General features: G+C 36.2%; 1 protein-coding gene and 2 long non-coding RNA genes across 9 annotated transcripts in view; 1 reads left to right on the forward strand and 2 right to left on the reverse strand.

Annotated features, from left to right (window-relative positions):
* OSBPL8 (oxysterol binding protein like 8) overlaps window positions 1-1,237 on the reverse strand; it is a 152,414-nt gene extending 151,177 nt beyond the window's left edge. For all 5 annotated transcript variants that reach the window (XM_042947223.1, XM_042947214.1, XM_042947220.1 and 2 more), the window contains exon 1: window positions 1,142-1,237. The gene's annotated coding sequence lies outside the window, so the exon portion shown is untranslated. The remainder of the gene's footprint in view (window positions 1-1,141) is intronic.
* On the forward strand, window positions 22-17,062 carry LOC122224852. Of its 3 annotated transcripts, none has more exons than XR_006204956.1 (5): window positions 22-267; window positions 775-943; window positions 2,260-2,400; window positions 14,360-14,449; window positions 16,727-17,062. It is a non-coding gene; the product is annotated as an uncharacterized LOC122224852 (long non-coding RNA). The 3 variants fall into 3 exon arrangements; XR_006204957.1 differs by having other exon boundaries at window positions 16,731-17,062; XR_006204958.1 differs by lacking the exon at window positions 16,727-17,062 and adding an exon at window positions 14,915-14,933.
* The window catches only part of LOC122224853, a 28,691-nt gene continuing 22,071 nt past the window's right edge, over window positions 11,848-18,467 (reverse strand). The window contains exon 5 of the long non-coding RNA XR_006204960.1: window positions 11,848-11,922. This is a non-coding gene — a long non-coding RNA (uncharacterized LOC122224853). The remainder of the gene's footprint in view (window positions 11,923-18,467) is intronic.

Consider the following 18,467-nt stretch of genomic DNA (forward strand, 5'->3'; position numbering starts at 1 on the left):
CCCCCTCCCCTCTTTCCCGTCACGTGACGGCGCGCGGAGGCGGCCGCGGAGACGCCTCCCCGGCTGGCCGGGAGGGAGTCGCGCGGGAACAACTGTCAACACCTAGTTCTGCCAGAGCCTTATCGCATCCGAATTGCCTCCGCACACCCGAGGGCGGCTTCGGGATTCGAGCCCACCGCCGCCCGCCCGTGATCTACTGAGGTGTGGTCTGGACCGGTCTTGCAGGGCCCTGCCTAACCTGAGAAGACTGCACAATAGAGCTCACTGGTATTGGCCCAGGACCCCACGCCCACTCGGAGGCCCGGAGGCCCGAGCTTGAGACCCGCCTCCCCAGCCTCGGCTTAACTAAAGTTTTAGACAAAGGAAAAAAGAAGGCATCGTGGTGTCTGGTTTGAAAAGCAGTAACAAATTGTTCCTATTTCTAGTACCACGTTAATTGTGGCATTTAATTTACTGTCTTCCTCATTAGAGTTTGTGGTTTTGGGGTTTTTTTTGTTTTTTTGTTTTTTGTTTTTTTTTTTTAGGAAAGGATGGTGTGTCTCAATCACGCTGGGATGAAAATAGCCTAGCAAACTTATTTTTGTTCCTAGTCAGGTTCAGCATCTTTCGTGCCAGTTCTACAGTCATTAAGTCTCACAATGTGTTAGGTTGGTGGCAGTTTAAACAGATCCACAGGATTTGGCAATTCGTTGCAATTTTAAAATAAAGCCTAATCTTTTTTTTTTTTTAAGTACCTAACTGTTGGACGTAAACTTGCTTTCCTTTTAAACCCAGGTCCGAGGAACTCTCCCCGCCTACCCCTGGTGATGAGAGGAAAAGAATAGAAATGCCAATCGCCAGAGGAAAGAAAGTAACAATACAGAAATGAAGGAAGTAGAAAAGCAGAAAGATCATAATCAAACCCTGCTAACCATGCAAGCACATGAAAAAGTTTGCTCAGTTTGTAAGTCATTTTTCCTTCTGGCCCAGAACTAAGGGTTTTTGCTTAAGCAAGTTCTATGCCCTCATTACGTTTTCTTAACAAGACCTCAAAAAGCATTCTGATCACCTGGATACTTGAATAACCAATAGAGTTTGGCCTATATGATCGTAATTATCAATGTATTTCATGACACACTAAGAAATAGACTTTAGGACTCACCATTATTTCATGTTAAGAAAGAAAAATACTGCCATTTAAACTATGCAAAGCCACTGATATTTTTTAAGACACATCTTGAATTCAGAGATGTTAAAATGTGAGAAACAATGGGTCTTGGAATCTATGAGATATTGTAATGAGCTGGTGTTCCAATGAAGGAAAGATTCTACAGGTTCTGTTCTGAAGTCTGAGATACTGTCTTTGTAGTTCAAATAAATATGAGAAAAGTTTTATTATTGTGTGAATGACACTAACTCAGTAACTTTGGAGTTTGGCATCAGATTGAAATGTCTTCTATTTTCTAGAGCACTATTTTTTAAATTGACTTAAAATTCAATTTTATTTTTTAACAAATAGGCTGGAATGGAATAGAATATAAAGATCAGAGTACACATTTAGTGTGGACAAGAAATTGCTTTGTGAAATTTTTGTTTCATTTGTGGGGAAGGATAAGAGTGTGTCCTATGTTGTGATTTAACCTGTGTTTCTTAGTGTGAGTTGCAATCAAATAGATTTGAAAAAGAATGTTCTTGGAGCACAAATAACATGCAAAATATACCCTCTGGGCTCTGTTTCTCTGGTTCTTTTCCTTTACTCTGGGAACTAAAACTACAGATCAGTAAAATAAGGCAAATCTCCTTGACAATCCTCTCCTGCGTCAGCCCAAATTTCTTCTATTGGTTGTTGAAAATAAACAGTCTTTTGTTGGAACGGAAAGCACCGTTCTGGAAGCAAGGTGGTGGTGTAATACAGACTCTGCTAATTAGATGTGTGACTGGACGAATTACTCTCTGCATATCAAGCTCTGATAAAAAGTAGGGAGTTGCTGGGGGGGGGGGAGGGGGCGGCGCCTGGGTGGCTCAGTTGGTTAAAGCATCCAACTCTTGGTTTTGGTTTTGGCTTTGGCACAGGTCTTGGTTTCAGCTCAGGTCATGATCTCACAGTTTGTGAGTTCAAGCGCTGCATCGGGCTCCACACTGATGGCTGAGAGTCTGCTTGGGATTCTCTCTCTCCCCACCCCCCTCTCAAATAAATAAATTAATTTTTAAAAAAAAGTAGGGAGTTGGACTATATGCTGTTTAACCAATGTTATTCAACCTTTTTTTTTTTTTTTTCAGTGAATGATATTCACATTGGAAACAAACAGCCAGGATTACGCAAATTATTGTCTGACTACCTATAACTCCTATCAACCACACTCAAAAAAAAAAAAAGTCAATGCAAGTTCATGAAAGTGAAGATATTATGGGACAACAAATGTAAGTATATCTTTTGTAATTGTATTTTAACTGTTGCTAGTAATAGTTGCTTGTCATGAATGATGATTTTGACATACCTCACAATTGATTGCAACAAAATGATGTATCAATACGTTGCAAATGAGAAATACATACTTTTCAGATCCTTTCACATCTAATATCGTATGATTTCAGGAAATGATCAAACTAGCATTTTGATGTAATCACAACATAAACACAAACTGTAATGTGTGATCCTGTGCTATAACTGAAAAATATCCTAAAACTCCCATTTGCTATGTTTATATACCCTGCAAGTTTGCTACTCTTAAAATTATTTTGAGAATAATATTTTTAATAAAACTTTTTAATATAATTGTCCAATTTTATTATAACTATTCCATTTTAACTCCAGTAAGAATCTCTTACGCCTAGTGTTTAATTCATTGTACATTTCTGACAATGAGAAGTTCTTTTTCCAAATCAGTTAAAGCACTGACAGGCACGATAATTTTTCCCACAGAATATGCATCATCCCTGACCTAGAATGAGAGAGATTGGCTTGAAGTTGTTTTCTGTTTTTTTTGTTTTACTTTTGCCTATCCATTTAGACATTTATGTTGCCAAAGATTGCTAATGGAGATTTTAGGTTAAAATCCTCATTTTCTCAGAGAAGATTGACAGCAACCTCAAACATAAATAAGGTATTCAATACAACTTTGAAGACTGTGGTAGATTATGTTATTACTCTTGGCCATGTAACTTGCTCTAACGAATGGCTTATGAGTAGATGTAACACATGCCAACTGCTTTTTTGAGTGCAACATACAGGTCAATCTCTTGGTCTTGTGCTGCCTGGCCATGAGAAAGGCGTGTTCCAAATAGGGTCTCAGAATGAGAAAATATGTGGAGCAGAACTGAAACTGACCTTTAGAGCAGTACACCAGCAGCTGACCTGCAGCTACTAACATGAAGCAAGAGTGAATCATAAATATTTGTTGTTCTAAATCACAGAGATTTTTGAAATTGTTATATAGTATAATCTCACAAATCAGCTTAAGTGAATTTAAGCCAACAGATAAGTGGTTCAAAGGCTAAATGCACTGTAGAACAATAATAATCTTCAATTTAATAAAACAAAATAATAGACATCTACAAGATGCCTGGCTGGCTCAGTCGGTTAAGTGTCTGCCTCTTGGTTTCCACTCAGGTAATGATCTCATGGTTTGTGGGTTCAAGCCCCATGTCAAGCTCTGTGCTGACAGCACAGAGCCTGCTTAAGATTCTCTCTCTCTCTCTCTCTCTCTCTCTCTGCTCCTCCCCCACTCAAGCACATGTGCATCCCCAGACTCCCTAAATAAATAAATAAATAAATAAATAAATAAATAAATAAAATAATTAATAGACATCAACTAGGTATGTGGTAAGCACCCAACCAAAAATTTATATTAGGGGCTCCTGGGTGGCTCAGTCAGTTAAGCATACGACTTCAGCTCAGGTCACAATCTCACAGTTCATGAGTTTGAGCCCTGTGTTGGGCTCTGTGCTGCCAACTCTGAGCCTGGAGCCAGCTTCAGATTCTGTGTCTCTTTCTCTCTCTGCCCCTTCCCCACTCGTACTCTTTCTCTCTCCCTCCCTAAAAAGTAAGCATTAAAATAATTTAAATAAATTAAAATTTTTTTTATATTAAAAAAGTAGTCTGGGGTGCCTGGCTGACTCAGTTGGTTAAGCATCCGACTTCGGCCCAGGTCACGATCTTGGGGTTCGTGAGTCTGAGCCCTGTGTCAGGCTCTGTGCTCACAGCTCAGGGCCAGGAACCTGCTTTGTATTCTGTGTCTCCCTCTCTCTGTGCCCCTTCCCCAGCTCACACTCTGTCTCTCTCTGTCTCAAAAAGAAATAAACATTAAAAAAAAAGTCTATTTGAAAAATCTACAGATTTTCATGCAAAGTATTTACATATTGATTTTAAGTATTTCTGTTTAATATTATTTGTCTTAAATATCCCTCGATGAAAATTTGGATAATAAAATACAAAGAATATAGGCTTGTATTTCTGGCAATATCATGGCTTATATACCTCACTCAGTGATCACACTGGAAACAAAAATCCTGGAAAAATGTTTTAAATTCTATTAACTATATTGATTAACTGGTAATAAAGAAATTAGTAGTTCAAAACTGGAATGAAGGCAGAAACCTAGAGAGTTTCACTCCAAATGACCCCAAGGGCATTTGCCAAATCCAGTTAACATGAGCTTTGGTGTTCATGGCCTTATAAAAGACAAAACCCATGACCTTCCCTATGCACACAGAAAGCTGCATTTCCAAGGATTATTCATTTACTGTAAAGATGTATTAGAAATAAACTTGCCCCTTAGTAGCATACACACCTCTCCCCTATATTCTACGAAGAAAATTACTGTCTTAAACGTGGCACCTAGTGGAGAGGGGAAAAGCAAAATCATATCTGAGAATTTAGACTCACAATCCAGCTCTTATGCACACAAAAAAATATAACTTGAATTCATATTACCTGGATGATCCCAGAAGGTATTCAGCTGATAATTGAGAAGAATGTTTGACTGATAGTACTTTCAGACATCTGGCAGAAGCAAATGCCAGCCCTCTCTGGAGGAACCCATCTTCAATTTAAGCCTTAAAGAATAATAAGTAAAAGTCTTAGGAAAATAGCTCACATTTTAAAAAATAACAAGCACAGAAGAAAATAAGACACCATTAGTGAGAAACAGTGAACATAAGATAGCAAAAACATTTAAAAAGACTTCAGATATTGAAATTACCAGACAGAGACTATAAAATAACTATATAAAATATGAATAAGGGAATAAAAGATGACCTTGAAAATACATACATAAAACAAGAAAGTATAAAGAATAATCAAAGATATTTTTTAAATGGAACTTAAAGAATTAAAATATATAAGTTATTAAAATTTAAAACTCAGGGGACACATTTAATAGTCTACTTGACATAGCAGAAGTACAATTTAATGAACTGGGAGGTAGAGATGAATAAGTTGTCCAAATGCAATAGAAAAAGAAAAAAATGAAAAATATAAAAGAGACTTTATGTGACATTGAAGACATTATGAGAAAGTCTGAAATAAATTGATACTCCAAAAGAATAGGAAAGAAAAAAATGTGGCAGAAGCAATATTAGACATGATAATGGTTGAAAACTTTCCAGAACTGATGAAAGATTCCAATTCACAGATTAAGAAGTCCCCCAGATCCCAAGCAAATTAAAGAATAATAAATCTACAGTTATATACATCACAGCAAAACTATAAAACACCAAAAAAACAAAAGGAAAAGAAACCTTTGAAATTAGTGGAGAAAAAAATAGATTATTCTCAAAGTGTCTGGTAATTGACCTTCATTAGGAACAATAGAATCAGAAGACCATGGAATAACACCTTCAGTGGGCTAAAAGAAAATCCAATGCCTATTTGAAGAGGTCTTTTAAGAAAGAGGCCAGGGGTGCCTGGGTGGCTCAGTTGGTTAAGCATCAGACTCTTGACTTTAGCTCAGGTCATGATCTCACGGTCATGAGATTGAGTCCTGCATCATGAGGTCCAGCCCCAAGTTGGAATCAGGGCTGGGTGTGGAGCCTGCTTAAGATTCTCTCTCCTCTCCCTCTGCCCTTCCTCCCCCACCACAAAAAAAAAATGGGGCCAAAACAAAGGCATTTTTAGGCCAACAAAAGCAGAGTTTGCTGCTAATAGTGACTCTCACTAATAGAAAGTCTAAAGAAATTTCTCTCTTCAGACAAAAATAAAATGATCCCCCTGTAAAAGATCTGGAGTTAAGACTGAAGTAAGAGCATTGAAAGTGGTAAATACTTGCATGAATCTAAAACCCACCAACTATGCAAAACAGAATTGTTAAAATTACTTAATAATATTTTTAAAAGAAAATATAGCTCTCACTCATATTCCTAACATCAGAGTAAGTCCAATCAGATTCTTACCTTATACTTACTATTAAACAGACCTCATCAGAGCAAGTATTTTTCCCATTTGTATTATTATTTCCATCTGGTATATGCCCTTAAAAGCAAAAACACTAGGGGCACCTGTGTAGCTCAGTCGGTTAAGCATCTGACTTGATTTCAGCTCAAGTCATGATTTCATGGTTGGTGGGATAGGGCCATGCATCTTGCTCTGTGCTGACTGCACTGAGCCTGTTTGGGATTCTCTCTCCCCATCTCTCTCTCTCTGCCCCTCTCCCACATGCTCTTTCTCTCTCTGTAAATAAATAAAAATTTTTTAATTGAAAAAAAGCAAAAGCACTAAACATTTTCGTTTATTTTTTTCTCTTATCCATATAGGCAAAACTATATTAATATTTTATTGATATTCTCTTTTTAAATAACTGTACTGCTGTAGCATTTTAAGTGTTTTTCTTCATGACATTTTTATTTCAAATTTGCATAATGTACCAGCGGAGATGATTTATTAATAATCAGACTAAGAAATTAGCATATATTTAGGAGATCATGATTTAGAGTAATAGAGTATTAGAGTTATTTTTCACATATCTATGAAGAATTAATGAGTCCCACCATAGAAGTCTAAAAATGAAAGTTCATCATAACAAATTATATAATTATGTATTCACAGGTTAAGGGCAATTAAGTCTTATTGAAAAGCTCTGCCTACCCTTTCCACCCACATTGCCTATTCAAAATTAGATGCATGCTATGACTTTTAACACTTATCTCTGGAAATAGTTAGAAAGTTTATGCTCAGGCTGTAAAGATTGACTCCTGAGGTTTAAGTCAGCCCAGGGGGCATCCTGAACTCCAAATAAATTTTTAAATGAAGAAGAAGAACCCATTTCTTTCTGATATCTACCTGGACTACACAGTCCCAGCTATAAGTATGATTTTCATTTCAATTTCAGGAGAGCATAGGGGTGCCTGGCTGGCTCAGTTAATGGAGTGTACAACTCTTGATCTCAGGGTTGTGAGTTCAAGTCCCATGTTGGGCATGGGACCTACTTAAAATAAGAAAAAGAATTTTTAAAAAGACAAAGTGTATAAAAAGCTGTTTGTCACAATTATGTAAACATGAAAAGCATAGGATGCATAATTCCTTAAATTTCCAAAGTTGTGGTAACTACAATGCAGAGAAATTATAACTTACTTTTTTTTTTTTTTACCAAAGCTTTACTCTCTTTGTTTTCCTCAACCACATGAGATTATTTGAAACATACTTACTTCTTTAATGCTTTCTTGATGAAACCAAATCTATAATTTCACTGCAGAATGTCCAAATGAATTCCATTTCTTTATAGTTTTTAATGTTCGAGAGATTCTATATTATATTAGTATAGATTATTCCAGTTAGCTTTGTCCAACCTGTATTATACATCTATAAACTTTCTGACAGTTCACAAGTAATTCATATGAACTAGATTGTACATTAATTCTTTCAATTTAATAAGTTATCAGTTTTTACTGGGTCCAAGGCCCATCCTAGTTACAAAAAAAATTAAGTATCTGTAAGTTACTCCACCTCTTTTCTGAAATGAATGGGAAGCTATCAAGAGACTCGCCCTATAAACTAACAGTGTTTCAAAACTCTCATTTCTGTTGTTCTCTGCTGGGAATGAAAGTTCCATACACACAACATCATCAGGTAGAAATCTACGTACCACTCCCAACAAGAGCAGGTGTTACCTAGATGCCTTTTGTCAAATCTCCTAAGTATTTATTATCTTTCTAAATCCTCCAGAACACTGGTACCCAAAGGTGGCAAGGTGAAGAAAGAAGACACCTATCCTATATTCCAGTAATGTCTGTCCAATGCATTCTTGTCAGGTTCATCCCTCTGTTCTAAGCCCTGCTGATATTTTCCCTTAGTTGTTTTCTGTCAATTCCCATGGGAGCCTAACTTTTGCCTGCTATTATATGCACAGACAGCTGAGACCAGACTCCCAATTCAATTCTGCCACCGGTTTCCTTTAACCCTTAATCCCTATAACACCCTCCTGGAAATGGACTGGAGTTCGGATACATCTATTTATGATTTCATTTTTAAATGTCAGCTCCTTTCCAGAGATGGCCAAATACTTCACTGCTTGTGGTCCTACGGTGTTGATTACTTCTGAGTATCTTTTGCTGTCAGCCAATAGTCTTGGACCTGACATTGTTTGCATCCCAACCCCTCCTTCCTGAAGTTATTACAAAAGTAGTACACCATGAAGACAATTATCTCAACTAAGAACAGGGAAAATTATGGAGGAAAATGACCTTTATGGCAAAATAAGGTCAAGAAAAAAAAGGAAGTTACTATTAATGTATTAAAATAGACTCATTCGACATATCAACCAAATGCAATGCGTGGACCTCTTTTAGATTCTGATTCAAAGCACTTTTACAAAGGACATTAATGAGACAACCAGGGAAATATTAATACTAGTTGGATATTACCTGATATCAAGGAATTATTGTTAATTGTTTTAGATATGATAATGATATTTGATTATGGTGTTTTTAAATGTCTCATTATCTAGAGACACATGCTATATAATTGGGCCCATGCTTTAGGGAAAAAAAAATCCTTCATATTATGTCACTTTCTTTTCTCTACCTGTAGGTCAAATCCATGGGCATGTACTCTACACCTACTACTTGTTATTTTCTACCTGTAAGATAGTAATCATTTCCTCTTTGTCGTGTCTATGATTATTTTTTGGTAAAAGTATTCAAGTCAAAAGCAACTCATGCAATCTGTTATTTGCTCCAAACCTCTGTTAAGCCATGGTGAAAGGCCAAACATCATATGAACTGTGGTAAATAAATCTGATTAAGCACGTTAACATGTTCAAATTTATATAAAGCCTTCTGCAAATACAGATTAGAGATGCTAAGAAGCAGATGTACTGATCTCCTTGGCATTCACATGATTCAGCTACAAATAGAATTTGAACAGATTCCAAATGCACAACTGTCAAATTCATAAAAAGTAGCAACAAAAAGTCAAGTGAAAGTTTAAGCTTTGCCTGACTAGCACTGACTGTTTTCTGGGGGGGGGGGGGGGGGGGGGGGGAAGTTGAAAGTATTCTGTTAATGTTTTATTTCTTCAGTGCTAATATTTGACAAGAACTAAGTGCTTTCATTTTATGCATGGATGTTCCCATTAGGTTAGCAGTTATAATCCAGAAACTGTTATGAGTTAATATCACTATCAAGTCCAAAGAAAAATCTCAATCAATTTAATCAATGTTACAAAGCTTGTCAATATAACTTTGACTCACTGAACTAGTACAGTATAGTGCAGTTAACCTCCACCTCTAAAGTCAGATATATCTCAGTTCTAATGTTAGCCCTGCCATTTACTAGCCCTGCCACCTCACCCAGCCTCTTTCCTCATCTGTAGAGTTAAATTTTTTTTTTATTTTACAGTGTTGTTATGAGAATTAACTCAAGAAACATGAATTATTATGATTACTATCTTTGGGGAATATTACATTGTACACAATTTTACTAACTGTATTTTCACTTTACTCAGTGGTAAAAACAATTACACACAGACTGTATACTCTACCAACCTTACGTTGATACCAAGGCTTTGTGGCAGCTGGCCTAATTCTGAGAATTATAGAATATACATAGATGGGCATAACCTCAGGCTACGGAAGTAGATTTATCTAAGAATCTGTACATTCCCCAATTTAGGTATCAGTCTCACATGTGATGTAAGAATGAAAGCTTCTTCTACAGCAATCAGGAGATAGACTCAACTTCAGAGTTTTGTTTTCCATTCAAGTAAGACTTCAAACAGCCTTTAGAGTGTTGCAGTACATGGAGTCCACACTCTAAGCCAATCCCCTCTTGCCAAACTTATTTCTTAAGTTTACTATAATTCGGTTTACTACGAATCATAGTAAAAAAAAAATTATCTTTAAGCACAATACAGGAATACATGCATTTCCTTATTCTTCTACCCTCACAATGTTTCTGATATTCAATAGAATATCCAGGATATCTTGTTTATGATATTCAGTAGATGTAAAAATCGCTTTTTGAAATGTTTTAAAAATATCAGATGTAGAGATTTGATGGATTCAAATTAAACATTTGGGGCTAGAATATTTATAGGTGATGTAGTATATTGTTTTTACAGCATCTTTCATGCTATTTGATTGATTCATAGTTATTGATGCTCAGACTGATAATTGAATTAATGATATGGCAGTCTCATTTCTACTTTATAAACTTGTGACTGGGAAGTAATTTGTTTCGTATTACTTTGATACTATGCATATACCCAGTTCCCCTTCTATAAACCTCATGTTTTAATACTTGTTGTAAACCCTTGCACAAGTCAATAATCTTAATAAAAATTGCAAAATAATTTTAATTCCATTATTCATTTTATATTCTGACATTTTTTTCAGTAAAATAGAGCTTGCCTTTATACCTAGAACTATTTGGTTACCTTAAAATATGGTTTATGCAGGAAAGGAAAAATAAATAATTCCTTACTTTTAGTTAGTAATCTTCAGAGAAAAGATAACTTGGAGACTAATGGGAAAATCTGAATTTGGGTTTTAGGTAAGATGAAAATTCATTTATTGGAAAGGTTAGAGATTGTTAATTTTTAAAAAGCAAGTTGTAAAACTGCACAAGTATGAAACTATTTTGGTTAAATATATATATATTTATACGCATATATAGGGATAAAGGTATGCAAAGATATACAATAAGCTGTTAACAGTGGTAATAGATGGGAAATATGGATGTTTTTATTCTTCTATTTTACTTATATATAGTTTCCAACTTTCTGTCCTGCACATACTACTTTCATAGTAACAGAATTTTTTTTTTTTTTTAAGAAAATCACTATTTCTTACTAAGCCTTAACATATAGCTTCTGAATCATCATCAACACAAGACTAAACATTCCAGCATTAAGAGGCTGCCAGGGCATCAACTTAGCTGCTTACTTTTTTAAAACCTCTCTGCTTGCAGATTTTCCTTTGCCTTTTCATCTTACCCATGGTTCATAGGGCTCAGCTCTAGATTCATGTAGCCTTTTCACTGTAGCAGTCCTCACCAATTGGCAACTTCTTTGTATGCTTCTGTTGATCTTTGGCAGAAATTCACTTATTTATTATTTAGTTTTTATGTCATCATACTAGTTTTCTTCTTACCTTTCTGACTCTTTCTCATTCTTTGCAAGTTTCTCTCTCTCGGCTATTTCTTTTTTTTTTTTTTTTTTTAATTTTTTTTTTTTTTAACGTTTATTTATTTTTGAGATAGAGGGAGACAGAGCATGAACGGGGGAGGGGCAGAGAGAGAGGGAGACACAGAATCAGAAGCAGGCTCCAGGCTCTGAGCCATCAGCCCAGAGCCCAATGTGGGGCTCGAACTCATGGACCGCGAGATCGTGACCTGAGCTGAAGTCGGACGCTTAACCGACTGCGCCACCCAGGCGCCCCTCTCTCGGCTATTTCTTCATTGCTCCAAAATTTCATACTCAGCCCTCTTCTCTTTTCACTCTATATCTTCTTCCTAGAAAAGAGAGGAGAAAATGGATCTTGTGTTCTCATTCTTTTTAGTCTATCTAATATGTATTTCTAGCCTAGTCCTCCCTCCTGAGCAACATAATCATATATATATAATCTCTAATTATTGTAATCTTCAGTTAGACATTTATGTATTTATAAATTTATATACTTATATATTTAGGTGTTCTCCTACCTGGATCTTAAATTAGAAATATGCTACTTTCAGAACTTTAGGGAAGTGTACCTTCCATTTTTATTTCTGCTATTTTCCCTAAGTAGAAAGAGCTATTTTATTTAATTGGTGATTTAAGAAGAAGAAAATAAGACCTAGCCCCTTTCTTGCCATATTTTTCAATCTACCTACCCACAACAGATGATGTTCTGTCCTGTTTCTCATTCTGTGTAATAAACTAAATACACATGGATCAGAGCCTGGGCTTGCTTTTACAGGCAGGCCTGAATCCTAACCCTCATTCTTTCTACATTTGACCTTACTGAGTGTGGAGCACTGATTCTGTCCAAGTTTATCTGTCCTGAAGACCCACATTTTCCTTTTATTATGCCATCTCCCATTTGGACCTGGGGAAAAGTATTGAAAAGCTTCATTGTGGCTGTACATTGAAGTCCTTTGTCTAAGCAGCTTTATCAGTAAGAAGGTGGTTTTCATCTTTATCTGACACCCTATCAATTGTTTCTGAATTCAGAAGAGAGTAAGATATATAAGGAGCTGTCACTGGCTAAGCCCCGTTATTGATAGAACAGTTATTGAGAAGCTAGGTCTAATAAAAAAAAATGGAAAATGGAATCTTGCCAGTCTAACAAGAGAATAAAAGATCTCAGAAAAAAATGATAGCAATTATCAGATAATCAGCAAAACAAGAATTTGTTCATTTATTGCTGAATGCCTACTGTGTGTTAGGCAATGTTCCAAGGAGAAGTTCAAAGAGTTAGAATACTTTAAACAAAAGTTACCTGGTACTCTAATTTGACTGAGTTTTGAATCATTATAATAATCAACAACAAAGTAATGCTTTATATTCGTTGATTCAATATCAATGATTGATTCAACATAATAATTACAATATTTGAGTTCTTATTGTTTATCAGACAAGCAATTCTCATACTATGATTGAATCATCAGAACAACTCCGACAGAACAGAATAGTCTAGGTTATTCTGCAGCTGGAAAAAAAAGTCAATGATTTAACTGAACAGAGATTTATGTCTAATTCCAAAATGTTGGCTCTGGCTCCAGGTTGGCTCTGGCTCATGTCTTCTATGTGATGACATAATAATCTAGGCTCTTTAACCTTGTGGTGCCATCTTAATATGAGTCTTTTTCCATGATTGTCCCAGTAGGAGAATAAACACTAAAAAATTTCATATTGACCTTTCATGGCCTCATCTAGAAACTGACACGTGTCAATTGCACAGTATTTCATTGAACAGACAGAATCACATGTGCCCATCCAGTTGCAGGGGTGCTGAGAAATGACAGTCATTCTACTGAGTGCCCAGAAGAAAAAGAGAACTGAATATTGATTTACACTAGCAATTTGTACTATGAATAGCTATTATTACTGTCCTTTTTGTATAGGTGAGGAAATGGAGGATTAGCAAATTTAAGTAACTCATCCAATGTTACACAGAAAGTAAGTAGAGAAGGCATTATGTGAACCTGGATAATCTGACCCCTGAATTCATGCTTAACCTTTATCCTATAGTACTTCCCAACTCCACACAGGAGCTCTGGCAGAACTCCACCACTACTAGACATATTTAATTCAATTTATTTAAATTTAGTTTAAATTTAAACTAGTTGTGCCAGTTACTGTAGTTTTGTCTGGAGGAAGTTTGGATTATTTGACCATATAGGTCTCTTCTAACACAGTTGGTTCTGTTTCAATGGAGAACCATGACTAATATAACAATCTAAAAATTAGTCTTAAAAGAAGGTTAGGAAATGATACTTTATTAAATTTTAGGTTAAAAATGAGATTCTATGCAAATCTTAATTACTTTGATCTTAGAATATCAAGTGAAATCTCAGAATCCTAGAATAACCTACAGATGTATGTCAATGTGTATTATATATTATATAACACAAAGTTAAAAAAAACTCAATGGTTATAAAATTCATAGATTTTTGCAAAGAACCTTGTAGACTGAAAAAACAACCAAAACAATCTGCCACATATAGGCCTTAGTATATAGATTTTACTTAGGGGAGTGTTCTAATTGTCTTCACAAATGCAATATTGTGAGAATGTATGGCTAGGTGTTACTTATCATTTTAAAAAGAATTAAATTCTGTACAACTGAGAATGTTCATAGTCTCCAATTTTAATTTGTTTTCCTATATATGATGCTGTTTCTGAAGTATTTAGTTGCCCCCTGCTGGTCACATAATTATAAAATTCCTAAAAATATATATTTCTCAGATTGCTCGTGATGACAAACTTCTAATGAGATACATTAAACTTTTTCATTAAATGAATTCACCATGGATTTCCAGTGCTCAACTGAGATATGTAAGTTAACTGAGAGTTCTTAAATACAATCTTCTTCCTATAATATATATTTCATATTTTATGTCTCTTCAAGCCCTTTTTGAAACCATGTAGGGACAAATTATCAAACTGAGAGGGAAAAACAGTACTTTTTCAAGAATTTTTAAAACTGTATTTTATCCTGTCTCTACTACCGCCTCTCTGGCTAATCTTGGACAAGGGACTTTAACTTCTTGATATCTATTTCCTCGTCTGTAATATTAAGAATAACTGACACGCAATAAACTGTACAATTTAAAGTATGATTTGGTAAGTTTTGACATGTATTCAACTGTGAACTATCGCTACCATAGTTCAAAATAGTGAACATATTTATCATTCCTAAAAGTTTTTTGTGCCACTTTGTATTTCCTTCTTCCTGTCTCCTGGCCCTCCCAACCCTCTCCCATCCTCCAGTAACCACTGATGTGCTTTCTGTCACTACAGATTAGTTTGCATCTTCCAGAAGAAGAACAAATTTTAAGTTCACTAGTTTAAGATAGACTAAAATGAGGTACGGAAAAACTTAAATTATTTTTGAATATTAAAAACTTTTTTGAGATTCCTCTATCTTGAAGCCTGAGGCAACACTGTAATGCAGTGGCTAAAGGCTTTAACTTTAGAGTCAGCAGGTATGCTCTGGCATCTTGGCTATCTCATTTACTTGTTGTGTGACCTTGGGCAAGTTACTCAACATCCTAACTGAGATGAACAATTTCCCCATACTTAGGAGAAAGGATTGAAAATAGCATCTATCCCATAAAAATGTTGTGAAATTGTGGCCTGTACATACAATACATTCAACCAATGGTAGCCCTATTTCTTTAGACTTCAAAGAACACTAACCCAATTTTAAGTAAAGGAAACAACCCTATTTAGCCAGTATAATCTTAAGGTAACCATTTTAGAAGTTTTATGTGAGAATTTTAAAAATTCAGTGTGCTAGCCATGGTGTCAGATGACTCTGACTCAAGTCCTTTTCTTAAGTCCTCCATTGGTTTTCCTTCCTCATAACTATTTCCCCAAGTGTCATGATTTTCCTTTCTTTGTAATTCCATCCCTAGCCAACATGTGACCTGACAATCATCTGATTTCATCTTTATGATTTGACAAATGACCAAAGTAAAGTGAATGATAGTCATTCTAGCAAAGTAGAATGAGTGGTGGCTACCACTTGAGGTGACAGACACCATGGAAATAGAGAGAACTGAAGAAACTAGTTTTTTGTGTGTGTGATAAATGTTCTTTAACAGTTTTCCCCTTTATATTCAATTACTTCTGTTGCTCTTTCTGAGCTGTCAAGATCTGCCAGGTTCATACTTGATAAAATGCTCTGTCTACAACAGAAACTAATTGAGCTCCACTTACCAGCCTAGCCCAATCTAATATCCAGGGCAAGTTCTGCTTTTATGGAGGAGAGATACTGCATCTCGGAATTCCTTTGTGTGCTCTTTTCAATGAAGTTTTAGCATTGCATCCTTAAAAATAGTCCTGAGAAATTATGTGTGTGTGGCAGATAGACCCTAAGGTAGCTCCCAGTGGTCTCTGTCTTCCAATATTAATGTCCTTCTTTAAGCTCCTACCCCTAAATATAGGTATTTTGAAAATAAAATAAAAGGTATTTTGAAAAATAAAAGGTATTTTGCCAGCCCAAAATGGATTTATTTTGGAAAAACAGAATTGCAATTCAGGACCAGCAAGTTATAGCAAAACTATTGATTGTCTAACAAAGGCAAAGAATGTTATTTTATGGAAAAGGAGGACATTGGGAGGGTTTGTTTTTAAACAAAAATCCATTGGAGAAAAGCACGAGTCTAGGGTAGTGGCAGTTTCTCATTGGCAGGGTTACAGGGGTAGTTAGTTTCTTGTAGCAGATGCAATGTACATCTTTCCCTCTTGGGGCCTGTGATTAATGATTCTTGCCTGTTGAGAATGCTTGTTTCAGGGATCTGTAATTGACAATTCTCCCTATAATTGACACTAAGTGGTATGGCTTCCCATTCCAGCTTTTCCTTCTATTATCCCAAGTCCACTTTAGTGAGGTTTCCCTTTATTAATTTTCATAAGATGGAGCCTGTAAATTGCTTTGAACCAATATAATTTGGCAAAGGTAATAGGATATTATTCCCATAATTATATTATATTATAATATCATAGATGTGGTGGGATACATCACTCTCATCATTATGTTACATTATGTAAGAATCCATCTTGGTAGCAGAATTGTTCTTTCTCATTTTCCTGCTGGCTTTGATGAAGCAAGCTGCTGTGTTGTGAACTGCCTATGGAGAGGACCATGTGGCAAGAAACTCAGGTGGCCTCTAGAAACTGAAAACAGCCTCTGGATGGCAGCCAGCAAAAAACATCTACAGCCCCGAGTCCTACAGCTGCAAGGAAATGGATTCTGCCAAAAATCTCAGAGAATCTGGAAGCAGATTCTTCTTTGCTTGAGCCTCCAAATGGGAACAGAGGCCACCCAAAACATTCGGTGTAACCAGGAGAGACCCAAAAGTGGAAACCCCAACTAAGGTGTGCCTGGGCTCTTAACCCACACAGAAACAGAGATAATAAAGTGTATTGTTTTAAGCTGCTAAATTTATGGGATTTGTTGCACATAAATATAAAATATACAGATTTTGGTATCTAGAAGTGGGGTGCTCTTGTAACAAATACCTAAAAATATGTCCATGGTATAGGAACTGAGCAGTGGGTGGAGGCTGGAAGAATGTTGAAAAGCATGATAAAGCATGAACAGATTATCAGTAGAAATATGAAAATGAGGACATTAACATTGAGAACTCAGAAGGAAATGAGGAACATGTTATTGGAAACTAGAGGAAAGGGAATCCTAGTTGCAGACAACTTAGTAAAATTACCTCCTGCCGTTATGTTGAAAGCAGAACTTGTAAATGATGAATTTGGTTATACAGTTAAGGAGATTTCCAAGCAAAGTGTTGAAGGTGACTACTGGTTTATTCTTGCTACGTAAGAGTAAAATTCAAGAAAAGAGAGACAGTTTAGGGAAGAACTATTAAACAAAAAGGGATCAGGACTTGATAATTTTGAAAATCTTCATCCTCCCCAGATGGTAAAAATATTAACACTAGGAAATGGATTCTGAACACTATCAGGAAAGCTTGTTCTAGGGATGCCTTGGTGGCTCAGTTGGTTAAGCATCCAGGTTTCAGTTCAGGTCATGATCTCATGGTTTCATGGGTTCAAGCCCCATGTCAGGCTGCATGCAGGCAGTGGGGAGCCTGCTTGGGATTCTCTCTGTCTCTCTCTCTCCCTCCCTCCCCCTCCCTCCCTCCCTCCCCCTCCCTCCCTCCCTCCCTCTCTCTCTCTCTGTCTACTCCTCCCCTATTCACACTGTCTCTGTCTCTCTCAAATAAATAAACTTAAAAAAAAAAAAAAAAAAAGGAAAGCTTACTCTAGAGAAAATTCCCAGGGAATAAGTCCACAACCTTTTGTTAAAACCTGAAAGAGATCAAAGGACAAGGTCTTTAATCACACAAAGGGCTTTTTCAGTAGAAGGGTGTGCCTCACATCTTCTCAATCAAACCTCTTGGCCTCTAAGAAGTTTAAAGATGCTATTTCTCAGCCCTAGGCTCTCAGCAGGAGCCAAAGACAGAGATGAGGTTATTTTGAAACAAACTATAGCTTGTGTGGTCTTTGTCTAATGGAGTAAACCTCACTGAAATACATGAAGACCCATCAAGTTCTTGAGGAACTTATTTCAGCAAAAACAATGCCAGTTTGGAATGAGAAAGACAGAATTATAAAACAAAAGGAGGCTGCCAGACCCCCCCAAATTTTACTGGCAGGAAATAGGCTGATAAACCTACTCATGTGTAAACATGCTACCTTCCATAAAAAAGGAAAGATGACTCAGAGGGCTGAACCCAGAGGGCAGAATCCAAAGCCATGGAGGATTATCCCAAAGACAAAGAACCTAATCAAGGAACTCCCAACATTTACCTAGTTGTATTTCAAAATGTTA

Source organism: Panthera leo, chromosome B4 (assembly GCF_018350215.1).
Source record: "Panthera leo isolate Ple1 chromosome B4, P.leo_Ple1_pat1.1, whole genome shotgun sequence".
Classification (NCBI taxonomy): Eukaryota; Metazoa; Chordata; class Mammalia; order Carnivora; family Felidae; genus Panthera; species Panthera leo.